The sequence below is a fragment of the Ursus maritimus genome, unplaced genomic scaffold (genome assembly GCF_017311325.1).
Source record: "Ursus maritimus isolate PB19 unplaced genomic scaffold, ASM1731132v1 scaffold_20, whole genome shotgun sequence".
NCBI classification, from domain to species: domain Eukaryota; kingdom Metazoa; phylum Chordata; class Mammalia; order Carnivora; family Ursidae; genus Ursus; species Ursus maritimus.
In genome coordinates this window covers 36,428,310-36,449,210 of record NW_024424453.1, presented here as the reverse complement: position 1 = coordinate 36,449,210, position 20,901 = coordinate 36,428,310, and positions in this window count along the sequence as shown.

Sequence of the window (20,901 nt, the reverse complement as noted above, 5' to 3'; positions counted from 1 at the left end):
TGGGAATAAAGAATAACTCTCCCTAGAGGAACATACTTTACCAGGCCTCGAAATTATCATACTAATAGCATACGAAGAAAATAATTTTGCAATGAAAAATTATAAAGGAACATACTTTAACCGGGCCTCAAAATTATCATACTGATAGCATGCAAAGAAAATAATTTTGCAATGAAAAATTATCAAATACCCAAAGAAACAAATCAGATCACACAGAGTATAAACATAAAATTATCAGATACAAAACAGTAAATATGTTTATATTATTCTTAAAAATGAGGTTATAAAATGGAACCTAAAAAAATCAAAAACAAATGGGCAATTTCAAAAAGAAACAAAAAGAATTTTTTGGAATGAGAAGAGTGTAAAAACTAAATGAATTGGATAAAGAGCTAATAAGATGCAAATTAAAAGGCTACTAGTGAACTGGAATATAGAAACAAGCACGTTTAAAGAATGTACCAGAAGGCAGAATGATGGAAAAGAAAGACAACTATCATATGATTTCTCTCATCTATGGAACATAAGAACTAGGAAGATCGGTAGGGGAAGAAAGGGATAAAGAAAGGGGGGGTAATCAGAAGGGGGAATGAAACATGAGAGACTATGGACTATGAAAAACAAACTGAGGGCCTCAGAGGGGAGGGGGGTGGGGGAATGGGATAGACCAGTGATGGGTAGTAAGGAGGGCACGTATTGCATGGTGCACTGGGTGTTATACACAACTAATGAATCATCGAGCCTTACATCGGACACCGGGGATGTACTGTATGGTGACTAACATAATAAAAAATCATTAAAAAAAAAAAAAAAAAGAATGATGGAAAATGGGGAAGTTGAACACCATGGAGGCTAGAATGGACTACTCTATCAAAAAACTAAAACTACAGAGAGAAGAAAGAGAGAAAATGAGAGATAGTAAATGTCTGAAGAAATGAATGAGGAGTTTTCGTAAGCTAATGCAAGACACAAATATTCAAATCGAGGAAGCCCAATGAATGTCTAATATTATAAATACAAACAAAATATCTACATGTATTTATACCATAATAAAACTGAGAAAGACTTTAAAAGCATTCAAAGAGATAAAATAATAAACCAAATAATATCTGGCAAATTTGATCCCTGATTTCATATTGGATACTAGAAAACAGTCGAATAATAACTTCAAAATGAAATCCAGAACTATACACTCATCAAAATTTTCTTTCAAAAATAAGGGGAAAAGAAGATAATTTTAAACATAAACAAAAAATCACTGGATAAAGTTTTCACCAATAGATGAAATTTACTAAATTTACTAAATGATAAAGGATACTTCAGGCAGAAGGAAAATGACCCCAGTAGATCTCTCTTTTATAAGTTAAATATGTATGCTAAAATTTTCAGGGTGACTATCAAAAAACTATATGTATAGACAAAACATTAAATGATAACTACAACTACTATTTTAACAACAACCTCAACCAATCTTAAAATTCCAGACAAAACAATCAGAAAAAGCAGAAGAAACAGCACAAAAACCATTTTAGGAATATTTCTTAAATCCGTAATCAAAATAAAGACAAAATGATCTAATATTTCTCATTAAAATATAAATATTTTTGCCTGAAATTAAAACAATAAAATAATCTATATGTTCTTTATAAAAGTACATGTAACCTTTAAGAACACAGAAGATTGGAAGTAAAATGATGGAAAAGATATGCTGGGTAAATAATAAGACTTATCTTTGCTCTACTAGCATCAGAGAAAATAGATATTAAAGCAAAAGGTACTAGAAATAGAGATGACACATGTTAATAAAAGGTTTAATCCAATGAAGGATTAAAAGGAAGGGGGGATATTCTAAACTTCTATGAGCATAATAACATAGTCAAAATAAATGAAGTAAAACCTGGAACAAACACACGAAGAAAGAAATCCAACATCAAAATAAGAGACATCAAACAAGTAAAAATTTGGAACATTAAAACAACACAAAGAACAAGGTTGAACTAAACAACATATGTAACACCAGGCCTAACCATTGACTAAAGTAGATCATATCCCATCCATTTACCTTGCCACAAAGTGTCAGAAAATTTTAAAAACTTGATATCATTAAGACTATTCTGTAAGTACAATGTAATACATTCTGAAAAGTTATTAACATTAATTATTTTCATAATTCTAATGATTATTAATCATGATTATAATTCTCATTTTTTAATTCTAAAGTAATTTTTTAGATTTATTTATTTTACAGAGAGAGCATGCGCACATGGAAGTGGGGGAGGGAGAGAGAGAAACTCAAGCAGACTCCCCACTGAGCATGGAGTCCAGACGCAGGACTCAATTTCACAACCCTAAGATCATGACCTGAGCTGAAATCAAGTTGGTCACTTAACCAACTGAGCCACCCAGGCACTCCCTAAAGTAATTTTTTTAAAACAACAACTAAATAATGAATTTGATATTACAGAATAAATTTATAAATAAGAAAATACTTAGCACTGAACCATAAGAAAAATCATATTAAACCTATGAGATATAGTCTTTAAAAGGAAATGTACAGGCTTATTATATATTAGAAAACAGTCTGAAAGTCAATGAGCCAAGCTTCCAACTTAAGATAGCAGACAAAGTAATTTATCCAGAAAAAATTAAAAGAAAATAAAAATAAATCCCAAAAAAGTACATTTTCTTAATAGAAAGGATAAAGAAAGATACATACTGGTTGTTTGAAAATAGCTAATAAAATAAATGAGCCTCGTGGCTAATTTTAAGTGTAGGAATTAAAGAACATAGCAGAGATTAAATATTAAGAACATTATGAAACACTTATGCAAATAAATCTCAAAATGTTTATGAAATGAATTTCCAGAAATATAAATTACAAAAACTGACTCAAGATGTAATGGAGAACCTAAATAATCTTGTAACCATTAAAGTAATTGAATCTGTAGTCGAAAACTATCCCAAGTAACACCAAACCTATATGATTTTAGAGGCTAACTTAATTAAACATTCAAGAAAGAGAAAATTCCTTTCTTTTTGGGGGAAAAAAAATTTTCAACTCACTTTATGAGGTTAACACAACAGATACCAAAACAGAAGATATAAAAATAGAAGAACTTTGTAAGAAGGGAAGATCACAGAACAATTAGATTCATGAGCCTGATTACAAATATCCTAAAAGAGAGAGGGAAAAATATATACAAATATATATATTACATAAATTTAATAATTTATATAATATAAATTCTATAATATAAATTCATATTTGTAATATAAATTTATATATATATGAAATATATGTTTTAATGGAAGGAAATTTTAAAGGAAAATTACAGAACAATTTTGTTCACGGGTCTGAATATAAACATTCTGAAAAAGGGAAAAATATATATAAAATGCAATATATATTTTAATGGAATTACTTAACAATGAAAATGAATTAGCTAGAGCTACCACATGGCTGAATTCCAGAAACATAAAATTGAGAATAAAGAATTATGCATTAATGTTTTTATACAAATACCCCAAACATGAAAAACCTAAACAATAAATTATTTAAAGATTCATGGTTATATATTTAAAACTTAAAGTGTGGGGCACCTTGGTGGCTCAGTCGGTTAAGCGTCTGCCTTTGGCTCAGGTCATGATCCCAGGGACCTGGGATCAACTCCTGCATCTGGCTCCCTGCTTGGAGGGGAGCCCTGCTTCTCCCCTCTGCCCGCCGCTCACCCCCTGCTTGTGTGCTCGCACTCCCTCTCTCTCTGGCAAATAAAATCTTAAAAAAAAAAAAAAAAAAAAAAGGGGCGCCTGGGTGGCACAGCGGTTAAGCGTCTGCCTTCGGCTCAGGGCGTGATCCCAGCGATCTGGGATGGAGCCCCACATCAGGCTTTTCCACTATGAGCCTGCTTCTTCCTCTCCCACTCCCCCTGCTTGTGTTCCCTCTCTCGCTGGCTGTCTCTATCTCTGTCAAATAAATAAATAAAATCTTTAAAAAAAAAAAAAAAAGAAAAGAAAAGAAAAAAATCTTTAAAAAAAAAAAAAAAAAGAAAAGAAAAGAAAAAGAGAAAGAAAAAAAGAAATCCACAGACACAGAAAATATAAATAAATAAATAAATAAATAAATAAATAAATAAATGTAAAGTGTATCAGTAGAATAATAAACATAAAACTCAGGTTAGTGATTATATCTGAGGTAGGAGGAAGTGAACTACAATCCGAGTGAGGCCCGCAGGGTCCTGAATAATGTTGATGATGTTCTAATATTTGAGTAATGTGATTGCTATATGGGATTTTGCTTCATTATTTTTAAAATGTGCCAATATGTTATGTATACTCTTACATATTATATGTGTCATAATAAAAAAAAATTAAAAGAATGAAGGATACTATGACCATATCACCCTCAGAGAATAGTAAGTAATGTGACAGGTTGAGGGCCAGAGTTCATGTTGATGGTTATCATGTCAGATCAGTTACTTCAGTATTTTTTATGGTATGTCAGGAATTAGTGGAATAAGATTGGGAAAGTAGAACCGTAACAGATTAATTCTGAATTCCAATTTAAAATGTAGATGATTTCGATATGGTAAGTAAAATTCTAGTAGTATTCATCGAATTTGGGGGCTATGATCAGTTAGGACTCTGCTGCCATTTACTCGTTTGACAAATATTTATGGCCTACTCAACTGGACATTGAAGAAAGGGCAGAAGGGTACACTCCCCGGACTCAGAGAGTTCAAAATCTAGTAAAGGGATCGATGAGTAAGTAGGACTTTACAATATAGCATCAGACAAATAATAGAGTTTATGCAGAGGAACGGCTACATTGATCATAGAGATCAGAGAGATGACAGATAAGCCAAGAATTGAAGCAAGATTAGGAATTACTAGGGCAAAGAGTGGAAAGAATAGAGGAGAAGGAGTGAATGATTCAGGAACAGGAAGGAACACGCACAATGCCCAGGAAATAGGAATGGCTGGAAATTTTTAAGAAATTCAGAGTGACTGAATTTTCAGGGGGAGGAATAAGCAAAAGACCAGGCAGAAAATTAAACCACAGACAGAAGATAAAGGCTTGCAGTCAATGTCAGTAAACCTAAGTCTGGGGGTGATGGGGATCTACTGAAGGGTCTGAAGGAGGGCAATAATATATTCTAAATTTGTATCTAAGTAAGATCGTTCAGCATATTTTAAGTTTGGCCAAGACTGAAGGCAAAATATTTAAGAGACTGTTACAGCAATCTAGGTGAAAGATGATATTTTAGGGCAAAGGGGAGAAATGGAAGGATTCAAGGCAGAGTTAGGAGGTACAGAATTAACAGAATGTAAAATAACTGGACATTTAAGGTAAAGAGAGGAAGAACTCATAGATGACACTGGGGTCTTGGGTAATTGAGAAGAACATGGAACCAGTCACTTTGCTATGGAACTGAGAAAATAAGCAAAATGGGGAAAAGATGACAGGTCTGGTTCTGAACAAAATGAGTTTGAGATGTCTGAGCACAAGCTAAATGAATCTGATCATATGCCAGCCTGAAGGTCGGGAATAGATGTGACTTGGAGATAAATATTTAGAAGATATCAGTCTCCTACGAATAACTTAAGACATGGGATTTTAGGAGCTTTCTCAAGGTAACTGTGCAGCTTGAGAAGAGAGAGACTAAGATTCTTAAAGAACTCCAATTTTAAAAGTTTGCAAAAAAAACCAGATATTCCTATATAGGAAGGCAAAAATTAGAAAAAGAAATGGGAGGAAAATCAAGAGCATGTAGGTATGGAAGCCAGGGGATCTGGTAAGAATGACAAACAGAGGTAAATGATCTAGGGAAGTTAGGTAAGATAAGCAAAGGCAGATAGCTCTTTCTTTGTTTCTTTCTTTTCTTCCTTTCTTTCTTTCTTTCTTTCTTTCTTTTTTGAGCAATGGCAGCTTCTGATCAATACTGACAAAAAGGAGGTTGATAACTTTGATAAAGATAAAAACCATAAGGTTAAGAATAACAGAAGGAATAACCAGATCACATTTAACAACAACCGTAAAAGAACAGATAGAATATAGTCGACCAGTTAATTGTATAGGGTAAACAAACAAAAACCAAAAAACCAAAAAACCAAAAAAAAAAAAAAACAAAAAAAAAAAAAAAAAAAAAAAAACCAACTAGGAAGCATGTCACTGCACAGATTTAGAGTCTGAGAGAATAAAAGAAGAAAAAGATACATGTTCTTTTTAAAATTACTAACGAATGGGTTCTATAGTTTATGACCATTGAAAAATATTAGTGTACTTATTTCAGAACACTTCAGAGTTTTAGGTCTGAGACATAATCTGTGAACGGCTATATCAGCCTCTCAACATAGTTTTCATCCAGAAATTTTTTTATTTTTCATTTCTCTATCCTACCAAGACCTTCTCCTCCGCCTTCCTCCACTTTTTAGGTAAATCTAATAAAAATTGAATTTACAATAAAGAAAAGTTAGGTCCCACTTCCAAAATCATTGAAATAGATTTTTCTTGGCTCTTCTGGGAATTACATCAATGAATCAACCTAGTTTAAGTTCCATGTAAGTGCAGTTAGCAATTAGACTACAGTCAAAGGTGACAACTTAAAACAGAGATATCCTGCTGACTTCTGCAGCGAATATAGACACATGATCTGATCTGATCATGGAATAATTTAGTGCAACATATTCTTTTCAAACGGCTCACAATCAGCGTTCTGTATAGATAATAAAAAAAGACGTAGGGGTTTGCCATCACACTTTATCCTGCACAAATGATTTTTCTCTCAATTAAAGATTCATGGCATACTTTAAGTCGTATCTCCTAGAGTTTATACATAATGTAGAAAACTCTTTACCAGTAACCATTTGCCAGCGGCAATCTCTTCTATACTATTTAGCACAGGCAATTCCTCCCTTGTGGTATGTTTCAGCATATCCTATTAATTTACTAGTAGGTAATATTCTCATTTTAGCCATCTTCTGTGATAACATTAATTAGAATCGAGGAACAAGCCCTTGTAGCCTACGCAATTTGACTCAGGTTTTTGCTGCTTTATTAGTATTTTTGACCTTGCCTTCACAATAGACGTGCTCAATAGAAGGAAAGCAGCCTTATCTTCTCAGACCCACTGCCCTCATGGTATCTGTTCTGAGCACAGCTGTGTGTACCAAGGAGATCAACAGACTATCCCATTTTGCCTCCCTTCTAACTGGCTTTTGGGTATTCTTTAAAGTATATTGTTCTTCATTCCCAACTGACTGAATTATGCTGTTCACAAAACCTCTTTGAATTTACCTTGTGCCAGAAACCATGTGCTTGCCAAGTGCTGTAGGTCATTTGTATCTTTCTAAAGGAAAAAAAAAAAAAAAGAAAGAAAGAAAAGAAAGAAATTCTACCCCTGCTTATGTGCTTAGGAAATGATTTGTCTCAAAGTACTGGCAAAGTCCCCAGGACAAAGAGAAACTATAAAGGCAAATAAAAGCCATCCATAGAGCTAGGCTTACCTATATGTTGAGTATAGAATCATGGAAAGAAGTTGAATGGTGTCTTAATATCCATCTAGTCCAAATGCTCATAAAGTTAACAATCATTTCTCTAAAAATCAAGCTCTGTAGTCATAAAACTCCTGCTTGAACAAGTCCCAAAAGAACATCTTGCCACTTAATGCTTGATCAGGAATTTGAACAGTTCCTTTTCTCCTTTTCCCACTCAGATGGAGTCCTTGAGGCTAAATATACACAAACTCCATCCAGCCCTAATCGAGAGAGCCAGCGTCTTAAGAGCACCATCCCTATTAGTAGGAAGCCTGAGATTAGTTGCACTGCTATGACTTTAGTATATGCTGGTCCTTTGCATGCGCCCTAGCAGCTGAGTCCTATCAGAAGTTCTGGTTTCCCCCAGTCTCTGACATACTTTTCCAGAATCATGACTCGTTTCATCCCTAATTACTCACAAAGAGCTCCAATGTCATACAAGGGCTGAGGCCTTTCCTTAAGTCCAGGCTCACTGACATGGAATGCTAAAATTTCAGCTTTTGATAGATACTTGACTCTAAAAAGCTAAATGTTTGTCTTTATGCCAGAAGATTAACATAACCCAGCTTATTTAGCTACCCCTGTCTTTGATTTTTTTCTACTCTAATATGGAAGCAAACAATTTATTGTGTTCCTCTTAAAAGAGAATGCCTCCCAGGGACAGAATTCTGTTTTCTTCTAAGAACTGAAAACTAAATTATATCTTTGTCCTAAATGCTGTCTTAATCTGCCACCTAAAATCCAATAATTGTGTCCTATATACTCATTTAAATTATTGGTTAAATTTAGGGACTGACTAACCAAAGGCAAAGGCTATCTTTTGCCATAAAAATTCTTTCAAGTTTTAAAAATCAAATAATTATCACTTCAAAATCATCATAATTCAAGAAAATGTAGATTACAAATCTATGTATCTCACAATTTCCCCATTTTGTTTCAAGGATACAATGAGATATTTTACTAAATATTTGGGGCAGTTTGAAGACTCATCCCTATTTTATAAGTAAAGGACGGAAGCTTAATGAAATTAAGAGTTAATACTTGTTCATCTCCTTCCAGAGGTCCTGTGTTCTTAAAAATTTCTTAATCAATAGTGATTCAATTCTTTATTCATTCAACATAAAACTAGTGTTCAGTTACTATGTTGAAAGGTCTGTTCAATTTCACTTGGTACCCTAGGACATAATTTCTTTGAAAACAGCAACATGCTATATTCAGTGAAGTTGCCATAGGACTGTGTGACTTTAAGATCAAGGGCTTGTTCTGCTCTATTCACTCCTTCACCCCCAGCTCCTAACAGCATATAGTAGGCATCAAATAAATCTTTGCTGAAAGTAAAGTCATTATATCTTCACAAGTATTAGGCTTCAAGTCTGTCTTAACTATCCCTGCTTTGTCCTTTTGAACTTAAAGCTAACGCTCTTTGTCGGGAGAGATACGCTAAATAAGAATCAAGTAGCCAGATAGTGTCCATTTCATCTCCCCCCCCCACCCGCCCCCACCAACTTCCTGCTTCAAGCTAAAGACAAGGCCCTTCTTGATATTAAATAATTAAGAGGGCCTATTGACTGGTCTGTGCAATTTCATGAAATTGGAGCTTTTGTTTTAGTCATATTATTTTTGTTTTACATAATAACAATTTGTGCTTTTTCTTTATTTATCAAGTTTACCAATAATGTTCCTGTTATAATTTGACTGGTATTATACCCATCTTATAATGATGAAAACTGGATTCTGAGAGGTGATGCTATGTTCTCAAAAGTATCGTGATGACATGCTTCTGAATTAGGACCCAAGTCCATGACTTGTCTCTTGAAGAACTGTGACCTTCCACTGCCCTTCAACTGCCTTCACAACTCTTGCAGCCACCTCTTGTTAAATATTCCCTCCTTCCACCCCCTGTAACTGTCCTTTAAAAAAGTAAAGTTTAATTGAAACTTTGTCTATGAAAACAAACTGATCTCTATGGAGAACTTCTCATTTGCTTTGTCATTTAGATCATTTATATATTCAGCAGTTTATTTTTGCATGCTCTGCCTACCGTATTGATCATTTCCGTTAGAGTCTTAGCCCAGGAGTGCGCTAAATTTCTTCAGACAGGGCTTATGAAATTTGCCCATATGTAGCAGTTCTCCTTGACAGTCTCAAATTCCAAGAGTCAGAAAATTTCTCCCAAGATTTTTATCCTATCTCATTCTCTAATACACTTTTCCTGCAGGGCCTGTCCTTACAATGATTGTAGAAGTCTCTACTCCCCTGTATTAAACTTTTATATTTATACTACTTTGAAAGACTTCTGATTTCCTGATGGAACTCTGACTAAACAATAACCTAGAGGAAAATTAGCACATGAGGTCTGGGAAGCATGTGCAAGAATGTTTACAGCAATAATACAATAGCGAGGGGCACCTGGGTGGCTCAGTTGGTTAAGTGTCTGCCTTCAGCTCAGGTCATGATCCCAGGGTCCTAGGATCCAGCCCCACGTGGGGCTCTCAGCTCAGCCGGGAGCCTGCTTCTCCCTCTCCCTCTGCCTGCCACTCCCCATGCTTGTGCTCTCACTATCTCTGTCAAATAAATATATAAAATCTTAAAAAAAAAATACAATAACAAAACACCCAGCAATAGGAGGGTAAAAAGAGGGGGAGGGCGTGGCTCACAGGAATGCTCTTCTCTTTATCACCAGAGGGAATGAAGTGAACTGAACAAAAATTAAGACCTCCCAATGTATAATACTATGTTATAATTTGTTTTATCCCTATTAAATAGAAATTTTAAATACTTCAGGGGCGCCTGGGTGGCTCAGTCGTTAAGTGTCTGCCTTCGGCTCAGGGCGTGATCCCGGCGTTCTGGGATCGAGCCCCACATCAGGCTCCTCCACTGGGAGCCTGCTTCTTCCACTCCCACTCCCCCTGCTTGTGTTCCCTCTCTCGCTGGCTGTCTCTCTGTCAAATGAGTAAATAAAATCTTTAAAAAAAAAAAAAAAGAAATTTTAAATACTTCAGATATTTTAATCCTCACAAAAAAGTTTATGATGTAGTAGTATTTTTACTAATGTTGTTACTGTGATTAGTAGTAGTAGTGACATTTTCCCTTTGTAGATTCAGAGAGCTTAAGAGACTTGCCCAAGATCACAAAACCTGGAAGCAGTAAGGTAAGATTCAAAATCTAAATTTTCAGTCTCCAAATGTAGGCTCTTTTAGTTAAGATTTTAAGGCCATTAAGAAGTTTCCTTTCACACTTCCTCTGTCCTCTAAAAGTTAAAAGTACGTGGCCTTCCGCATACAAAGATTTGAGAAGTTTCAGGAAAAAGATCTCTGCTGCCAAATTCCTGCCCCATGCAGGCTCCCCAAAACCTAAATGATGCTCTCTCTATTCCTTTGGTGAGGAACGTACAGGTTCACATGCCCTCTAAAAATGAACGTTAAAGGTATTCCACACACTAAGCTCTTAGCTGAATTATTTCACATTCCTACTGAGGGAATATCCCCAAGTGTGAGTATTCGGGAAGGCAACATATTAAGTATGGGAGCCCTCTGGGCTGCCTGTGGCATTTATCACACCTCAAGGTGAAATACCCCTCATGAAGCTAAGCTAGAAAAGTTTTCACAAACATTTGTAGAAACATTCCATGAATGCAAATAATAGTATCTACCATGGGCTAATTGTTCAATATGCAATTTTATAATTGGATTTTATTCCTCATTTTCATCAGTGAGAAAACGGGAGGTTGAAGGAGATTAAGTAGCAAGTCTTAAGATCACACAGTAAGCTGTACCTAGTAGAGACAATCTTCAAATCCAGGTCTGTCTGGTTCTAAGGCATATGGTCTTTCCATAACAAAAGGTGATCCCCCAGACTTGAATCTCCCTGTACCTTCCTGTGAATTCTTGTTGACTGAGTCCTGTCCAGGATACAGAGCCCTCACCTCCTCAGGCTGGGAGCTACAGAACTCACCCAACTGAGAATAGAAAGGGCAACGTTCTCGGATCTTTCTGGTCTGATCAGGAATGAGCAGGTGCTTAAAGGGTGTAGCTCACAGGAACTACAGGGTGGGTCCTTGTTGCCAATTAGAAGAAGGTGAAGTATTAAATAGAAAATAAAACCTGTCAGTTTAGAACTGTCAACAATTTTTTCATGATTAAAAAGCAATATTATTTAAAAAAAAAAAAGCAATTTTCTGTGATTCCTCACAACTATCTTGCAAGTTAGGTAGTTAGGTATTACTGTCATTGTTGTTAATATTTTCTTTATATGAAATTGAGAGAGTTCAAATGACTCATCCAAGATCACACAGAGACTATAAGCAATAATCTAGACCCAAGTTTCATAATTTCTAACACCAAATCTGATCTCTTTCCATAGTATTATACAATTTATACCTAACTAATCATCACTTAAATACACAACTCTATTTGTATACCAGTAGAACTATTAAAACCCAATTTGAATAAACGGGAACAGAAAATAGGTGGTGTGAGCTCTGGTACCTGGAAGTAAAGAATCAAAGAATCAGAGAGTTTGATTACAAAATTGCCACACACACTTGACCTATGATTCAATACAACCTACTTTGGCTCAGACTTTCTGATGAGCATTGTAAGGAAATATATTTGCATTTCTTTTGTTGGCTGCTCTTCCCAGGAAATGACCCCAGCATGGGGAATTGGCCTTTATTATAACTGAATAGAGATGATGAAGTCTCATACAATAACATCAGTTATCAGCATTAAGAGGGAAAGTAGAAAGATGTGGTCAGGAGATAATCCCAGGGATCAGGACCCAAGGAATCCAGAAACAAATCAGGAAATAAAACGTACAGTGGGATAACACTCAAGAGGCAGATCGCATTTGATGCAAGAGAAGAATTCTTATGGTTTAATAACCACAGGGCTATTGGGCTGTCCTGTTTAAGGACATAAAGAGGAGCAAAAAAGTAAGGTCTGATTGAGGAAATAAATATTAGAGATTATTTCTATGGAAGAAAACCCTAAAAAACTGAGTATTTAACTATCTCATAAGTTGGGAAGTGGTGATACTGAAAAAACCATTTACTTGATGCTACTCAACCCCATACCTGCCTGGTCTGCCGCAGTGACAAAACACCTCGAAAGCTCCATGAAGAAAATTTTCTAGTCCTAGTGAACAGGTACCTAGGACTTTCACATTCTCAATAAAATAGGACTAACAGTGAAAAAGCATCCCTGTTTTTCCATTTTCACATTGAGAAGTACATCACAATATTTTTTCCCCAGATCTTCTAAGATGCATTTTCTTTTTTCGTACAAGGGAAAGTGTGAATGGACAGGTAATGAATCTCAGAGGAAAAAATCATGGGATTAACATTCTCATACAAGTGACTAAGAATATCAAAAGAGATTTTTATTTATTTAAACAGAGAATATATCTAATATTCATCTTGCTTTTGGATATATGGCCCTAATGTACTGTATAAAATATAAACTACCACAAATGACTTCTATGTAGTCTTGCACAATTAAAACATTATCCAGTTATCAATATGATCCAACAGAATACCCATTCTTTAATCCACCCCAGGTCATTTTCTAGAAAAGAAAAGTGGCCAAGTTTTAGAAAAACTCGGTCCCTACATAATGAATAATTATTCACACCATATATGTATCAGAAGTTGGACCCCAATGCAATATACCTACACACCGGCTGCCAGGAGTGACTGACGTATTTGGTGATTATAATTTTGAAGGGAATATATTACCAGTTTGACATCCGGAAATCAGAAATCTAAGTACTTATGCAAGTCTCCAGTGAAGATGTGTCTCAATCTGCATTGTGTCATGCCTTCTTTATGCCATTTTTAAAGTCACTTTCCATTTTTAAAAGCAAGCCTACTAAAATCGGCTGTCACTGCAGTTTGGTTCCTATGGGTTCACGAATGGTATTTATCCAAGTGGCTTATGGTGAAGTAGATCTCATTGTTTAAGAATAAGATAATAAACTAGATTTACTCATGAGAACAAAAAAATAAAATATTTGATGTTACTACTCTTATGTCTGTTAATTAAAGAAACTCTGATGTAACTTCTTATAAATACGTAAGTCTACATGTGGCCCTATTTTCATGCCAGAAATGCTGGTTTGGTGTGGCTGAGGAAGATTATTTAGTAAGAAAATACCAACAGATTAGAAGATGTTTTAAATGAATGAATAGGTGCTACAGAGAAAAATATATAATTGTAGACCTCTCATTCTCTAAGGCCATATATCTAAGAGGACATGATATTATTTCTGCTTCATGTAAGCATCTCATTGTGGTTTTAAAAATGGCAATGTTAATGGTAGAAGGAATTAGGTATTAGCAATTAGCCTTTGTGCTAATGAACATTTTAATGAAGCTCCTGATTTTTAAAAGGATTATGTTTGAGCTTGCTTGGTCTTTGCATTTTGAGATGCCCAACGACCACTCTCTACTAGGAAAGACAAAAACAGAGCTGTCAAGATACAAATGTCTGTGATAAAGACCTGGCCCAGAAATACTTTGGAGATACTCTATTAGGAGTCCTATCTCAGTAAAATCCCAAAGAGGTTCCCTTATATATTAGGGATACTTTTACTTATCAAATTCTAACAAGAGAATATCTTAAAGACAGCAAAGTTTTAGTTGAAGAACACTTTCAATTTTAGTTTGTTAGAAAGTAATGTAAAATCCTTGTTTGTCAATGAATTGAAGAGGGCAATAGTAGAAAACTTGTGGAACAGGTCAGTTCTTAATTTTTAAGAGGAAATTGATAAAGACATTTCATTCACTAGAAGGCTAAATGGGAACACTCCTATGTGTGATAGGGTAGGGGGTTGGGGGGGAACACTTGAACAAGCCACATGGGGTTGAACCCCTAAAGAGCTTGCTCAAATAAACAAAGAAAACCATTCAATTGCTACCTGCATCATGGAGCACTGCAGTACCTAGAGGTGCTTCCGTATTTGTCTATGTACATAGGTGGGCTGGAGGATACAAATCTGGAGTAGTAGCAGGAGAGAGCAGAATTTGCAACGTGGTACAGGAAAGACACCTAGAGCTTTCTAGGAGGATCCGAGAGAGGAAGAAATGGAAGACTGGAAGAGAAGCGTAAAGAGTTCCCCCCCCCCCCGCCCCTTTGAGGACACAAACCAAAAGCTCTGGAATAAAAATATTTGCTGGGGTGCATGATAAAAACCTGCCCCTCCGTCGTCTAGTCTACAAGTTCTTCAGTAAATAGTGTATTCACTTCTAACACTATACTGTTATGCAAATGGGGGCCTTAAGGAGCAAGAACAGGACCAGCACAAGCAGGACACTAGTGAGGGGAGGAGTGACATCTGGTCAAATAAGCAGGACCAAAAGGGGGCTGCAGGAAAGCAAGATGCCACTGCAAGAAAATTCTTCAGTGATTGTTTCTCACTTCTTCTGCTCTGTTTTTCATTAAACCATTTTCCTAATCATTTGCAGCCACCAAATTGTGTTTACATGCTTCATAGCTCAAACTTTAAACACATTGGGTTTTTTCTTTCTAAAGAAAACTCCCAATCCATTCTTTACTCTGGAATATGGTTTCCTAAAATATATTCACAGAAAATGAGTCCTGTGGAATGTGAATGGTTTTTAGATGAATAAAATGTTCTGTAATCAAATAAATTTCGGAAGTACTAGTTTAAGTGGTTTCTTCACTGCAGGACTTTCTAGAACTTCCTCTTGTGTTCATGTGTATTCTGGAAGAGGTTATAGTGTATGCAGCACTCTCCTAATTTATTTGACCCCAGAGTCCTTTTCTGTCTTACTATCTCTTGGAACTGATATTGAGAGTAATCCTTTCTGAGAAACAGTGCTAAAAGAAAAAAAAAAAAAAAGTGCTACTTTCCATATCTTAAAATGCTTGAACAAAAATGCATCAAATGCTTACATCTTTCACCAGCAGCAGCTAACACTTCTCTGTCCTTTTTATTGATGAGGACTCTGTAACACAGATATGTCAAGTAGCTTGACCAAGATAATAAGAGTTTTCTTCTGCTTAGAAGGAACAGTAAGTTTTGAAGCCTGTTTGTGAGGTTTGGATTGTTTGTCCTCAATACACAAGCCTATAGCAGAACCCAAGTGTAACAGAGCATACTGATTCTAGACACATTCAGGAGACTTCACTTCCAAAACTTGGTTCTATCTGGAATTTAAGGCTACCACCATCCCGTCTATTTTCACACTTCTTTGGCCTGCAGGCTCTCAAATACCTGCAATTTCCTCAAGTCAGAAGGCAGAGCTATAGCAAAGGCTCACCCCCAGTGGCTGCAAAATTTGAAATTGACAAGGTCAAGTGGTCTGGTGGGAATGATCTTCTCAATGCAACCCAGTTACCATCCAGAAAAACAGGAACATCTTTGGGTTCACTACTAGTGTTTTCATGAATAGCAAAAATGATTTATAATACACCCTGCCACCTACCCACCCACCCACCCCCACCCCCACCCCCACCACCCCTGAGCAACAGGAAAGTGTGGGAGAGGCTGCTAAAACATGGCTTCTCTGTGAGCTTCTGTGGTTGGTTCTGTTCATTGCACTGTTATCCACAAACACCCCCCTGGCTGTTCTTCCTCAGTCTGTTGACATGGAAGCCATTGCAAAGTATTAAAGATGCAGCTGATGAATTAATCTATCACTATGGGGGAAGAAGGCCTAGTCTTTAATAGAAGTTAAGAGACTGACCGCCTGGGTTTGAATTTTGTCTGTGTCATTTTCTAATTTTGTGTCCTGAACAAATGACCAAACTTCTCCATACACTGGTGTCCTCATCTGTAAAATGAAGACACTTTGAGGGTTATTGTACGTAATAAAGGAGATGACGCATGTTTTCTAGGATGTGTTCCACCATAAATTGACCCTGAGAAAAATATGTAAGTGTAATAGTTTATCTGGGAAGTGATTTCAGGAAACATAGCAGGGGAGTGGGAGAGTAAACCAGGGAAGAGAAGGACACAAATCAAGGGCATGGTATCAAGCAAGCTACTGATGTGATCAACAAGAACTTCATTCCATTGGGAGACAGTAGAGAACACAGCTAAGAGTTGTTCTCACCAGGGCCAAGGATGATGGAGTATTATCTGCCTATTTTTTTAATCTGCCATTGGTTGAGGTGTGCTTCCAGGGTCATTATCTACCCAGAATTTCTGTCTTGTCCTATATGTGTGATTTGTGGGTTCCTGCACCCAGAAGGAAATAGTTCAAGTATAGAGAGCCAGAGGTGTTCTCTGAAAGCAGCCTTTGGTGGAAAGTGGTGAATGCTTACTAAGACCCTCTGCTACACATATCAAATATATGGAATAGTGCCTTGTACATAGTAAGTTCTATTAACATCTAGATAAAACTTGAGTTCAAAAATTTATATAAATCCCATTATTTAAAAATTATTCTCCTTGTCACTGGCTCCCTTCATGATCTCAGAAGCTCCTGACCCTTATTTCAAACTAATTCCCAGGGATAATTTAAACTTCTTAAAAATGAATTACTCATGGGTCCCCAAAGATGCTGTCTGGTTTCCCACTGCTATGTTTTATTTACATTTTTTGCCTCATTCAAAAACCTAAGTTCTCTGTCACTGTATTTCCTAGCATTGCTTTTTCTACTAGACCCAAATCAAACATTTCCTTCCTCTCAGCGCCTTGTATGATTTTTCATGGAACATCTTCTCTCTGTCCTGTGAAAGCCCATCGTATTTTACCTATAATTCTCTTATAACATTTTCATTTTTGCCCTCTGTGAGAAGGCATTCTCTTTCCCTAGTAAGAGATGAGTTTTATTTTTTTTTAAAGATTTTATTTACTTAGAGAGATAGCAAGAGAGAGCGGGAGAGAGAGAGAGAAAAGAGAGAGAGAGAGAGAGAGAATGAGCAGGTGGGAGAGGGAGAAGCCCCACTGAGCAGAGAGCCTGACATGGGCTCGATCCCAGGACCCTAGGATCACGACCTGAGCTGAAGGCAGATGCCTAACCGAATAAGTCACCCAGGCACCCCAAGAGATGAGTTTTAAAGACAAGTTATGTTTGGCATTTTATCATATGTTCCCTCTCAATGCTATTAACTGAATGCTGCTATGTGTCAGAAGTTTTATTAAAAGTTTGGTGGGGAAGAACACTTGATAAACTAAAAAAGGTTTGGGGTAAATGTATATGGTGTTGATTTCTGAGAAGTGTTGCTCAGAAACAAGACAAGGATGTATGCTCTTGCCACATCTATTAAACATTGTACTGGTGGTTCTAGCCAGGGCAGTTAGGCAAGAAAAAGAATACACATGTACTCTACATACAATTAAAGCTAATAAATGAATTCAGCAAAGTTGCAGGATACAAGATCAATATACAAAAATCTATTGCATATCAACACATAAGCAATAAATAATCTGAAAATGACATTATGAAAATGATTTCATTTATAATAACATCAAAAATATTTAGGAATAAATTTAACAAAAGTTAGTACAAGACTAGCATATTAAAGACTAAAAACTATCATTGAAAAAAATTAAAGATAACCTAAGTAAATTTAAAGATATCCCATGTTCATAGGTTGGAAGATTTACTACTGTTAAAATGGGAATACTCTATAAATTGATATACAGACTTAACATATTCTCCTTCGAAATCACAGTCTGCTTCTTTGCAGATTTTGACCAGCTGACCCTAAGATTCATACGGAAATGTAAGAGTCCTATAATAGACAAAATAATCTTGAAAAGGAAGAACAAAGTTAGAGGACTCATACTTCCTGATTTCAAAAACTACAAGCTATGGAAATAAAGACTGTGTTAATGGCATAAGTGTAAACAAACAGATCAATGGAATAAAATTGAGATTCCAAAAATAAATTTCATAGATTCATGGTCAATTTACTTTCAACAAGGGTGACAGGAGAATTCAATGAGGAAAGAACAGTCTTTTCAGTAAGTGGTACATGTTGCTAAGCCTTAGAAATTAAGTTAAATAAACCATACTTAAGAGGCCATATATTTTATTATCCCATCAATATGAAATCCATATAAATAGAAGATTAGTAATTGCCAGGGGGTAAGGGAGGAGAGGGAAATGAGGAGTGACTGCTAATAGGTACAGGGTTTCTTTCTGGGGTGATGAAGATGTTTTGGAATTAGGTAGTGGGGATGTTTGTCTGACCTCAAGAATATACTAAAACCCACCAAATTATCATTTTTAAAGGCAATTTTTATGTTACATAAATATCTCATTTTCTAAATAAAAAAAAACAGGGTGATGATTGTTTTAAAAAGGAAAACTCTAGCATATAGGGGAAGTTGATACAAAAAGTCAAGGAAACTTCTTTCTCTGTCTCTTCAGTTGCTGAATTCTATCTTTTGCTTAATTGATTTCTTAGACACATTTCTAATTTATGCCAGATGGTATCTTATATGATGGGCATACAGAAGTGTAGAACCATGTACAGTTCCTGCACTTACAAAATTTACAATCCAACTCTAAAGAGAAGTCACTCAGTTCTATGCCAGCGTGGGGGGGAAAGAAAAAAGAAAAGTGATATGATTCACAGCAAGACTTGAGCAGCTAAGCCAGGGTTTCAAGCTTATTCCATGCCATCTTCTCAAACTTCTCAACTGGTTTTCAAATGGCTTTCAACTCTGGGGGATTGTGTCCACTGCTTCCTCTAGCCAACAATAAGGACCAACCTTGTTGAGGTGACCAGCATGCAGACTGTCTACAAGACAGAGCTGCGAAGTTTCTATCACCCCTATTTATTTCCTGACTCTAAAGATACACCATTATATAGCAGTTTCCCATGAGAAGCAATTAAATCTCTTAGCCCAGTTGAAAAACCCAGAAACAAAGCTGCAAATATTCATACTGAGCCCCTTGGTCATTGTCTCTGGTTCCTTGAAGGAAGGGATCTGGCCTTCAAAGACATCTACTTTAAAATTGTATACTCTGGTTACCGCATGTAACTTCTCCATTTATCTATTCCACATACAATTTTGAAATCCCATTCTTAGTATTTTTTCCTTACAGATTTGGCCATGTTATAGAAGGAAAGAAGCAATGTAATTCTCAGCATCAACCACACAAAGTACATAAGGCATGGTCAGCACAAGCCTCGCATATGCATAGAAAATTCATGCAGGTGCAGTGAAAAAGAAAGAACAGTGGGGGCTCCTAAATACTGGACTAAGGGTTGTAATGAAGGCTGTAGGGTCTTTTCTTCCGGTTAATTTTAATTTAGTCTGGGAATTGGCCTAGGTAATTTCTTGCCTAAAGACAGGAAGAGTCATTCCTGAGAGTTCTGTTCTCCCTAGAATTCAAGTATGGCTTTGCATGGAAATTATATCTCTTTGTAACTCTAAGTCACCTGGAAGAGATCAAAACCATCCCACATGAGCCTTCTTTATAACCTATGCTCCTGCTGAATCATCTATTTTGCACATTACTTTAGAAAGGGATAACTGAATTTTGACATACTCCCTGCTTTCTTTTACTTTTCTGAACTTTTCATGGCTCAAAAAAAAAAAACTGGCATTTAACATTTCAGTAAAGAATGGCTATATTGGGAGATATGCTATTTTTCTAAATGTTCATCATCCATAACTTAAACTTGAAAATAAATAATTCCACATTAAGCCACAATATTTCCAGCATGACACATGTGTTGCAAAAATATTTCAATGCCTGTGCTCTCAAGCACAATCATAAAATAAACTAGAAATTTGGCTTAGAGAAGACAGAACAGGAAACAAATGGATGTTAGTCCTAGGAAAGGAACACATGATTAAAGAGCTGAAATAACATCCTAATTTGTAAAGGAAATTGCATCTTGGGTTCCAGATGCAAAGTAGATTCATATCTTTTAAAGGATTTTGACCAAATGACAAGGGAAGTTCAATCAGTGCTTACAAACACTGAGGCATTCCAGAAAAGAATAGGAGACTTGAGTCCTTCACTGTGAGAGAGATCAAGAAAATGAAAACTAAGAGGAGAGGAGAAGTTGTGTGTGTATATAAAGATTTACTGAAGTTATAAAATATGTCTGGGTGGCTGCTGGAATTGGGCAACGTCTGTTTGTTCCTATGAGTGAAGTGTTGACTACATGGGAGAGGGAATAACGTGACAACTGTAGCATTTAAAATCACCATGTGGATTTTTACTACTAAATAAAGGTTGGCGAATTTGCTATTGGTGATTTCAGGAAAGCATTACACTATCACTGAAAATCAACACTTGCCTATCCATGTACCGAATCCTAAATTAAGAATTTAGGTCAATGTAAAAATAGTCATGTCACAGTATCCACAATAAGATAATGTGAAAAATAAAGATGCTGTTTCCAACTACTTAAGATGCTCATGAAAAGCCTTTGA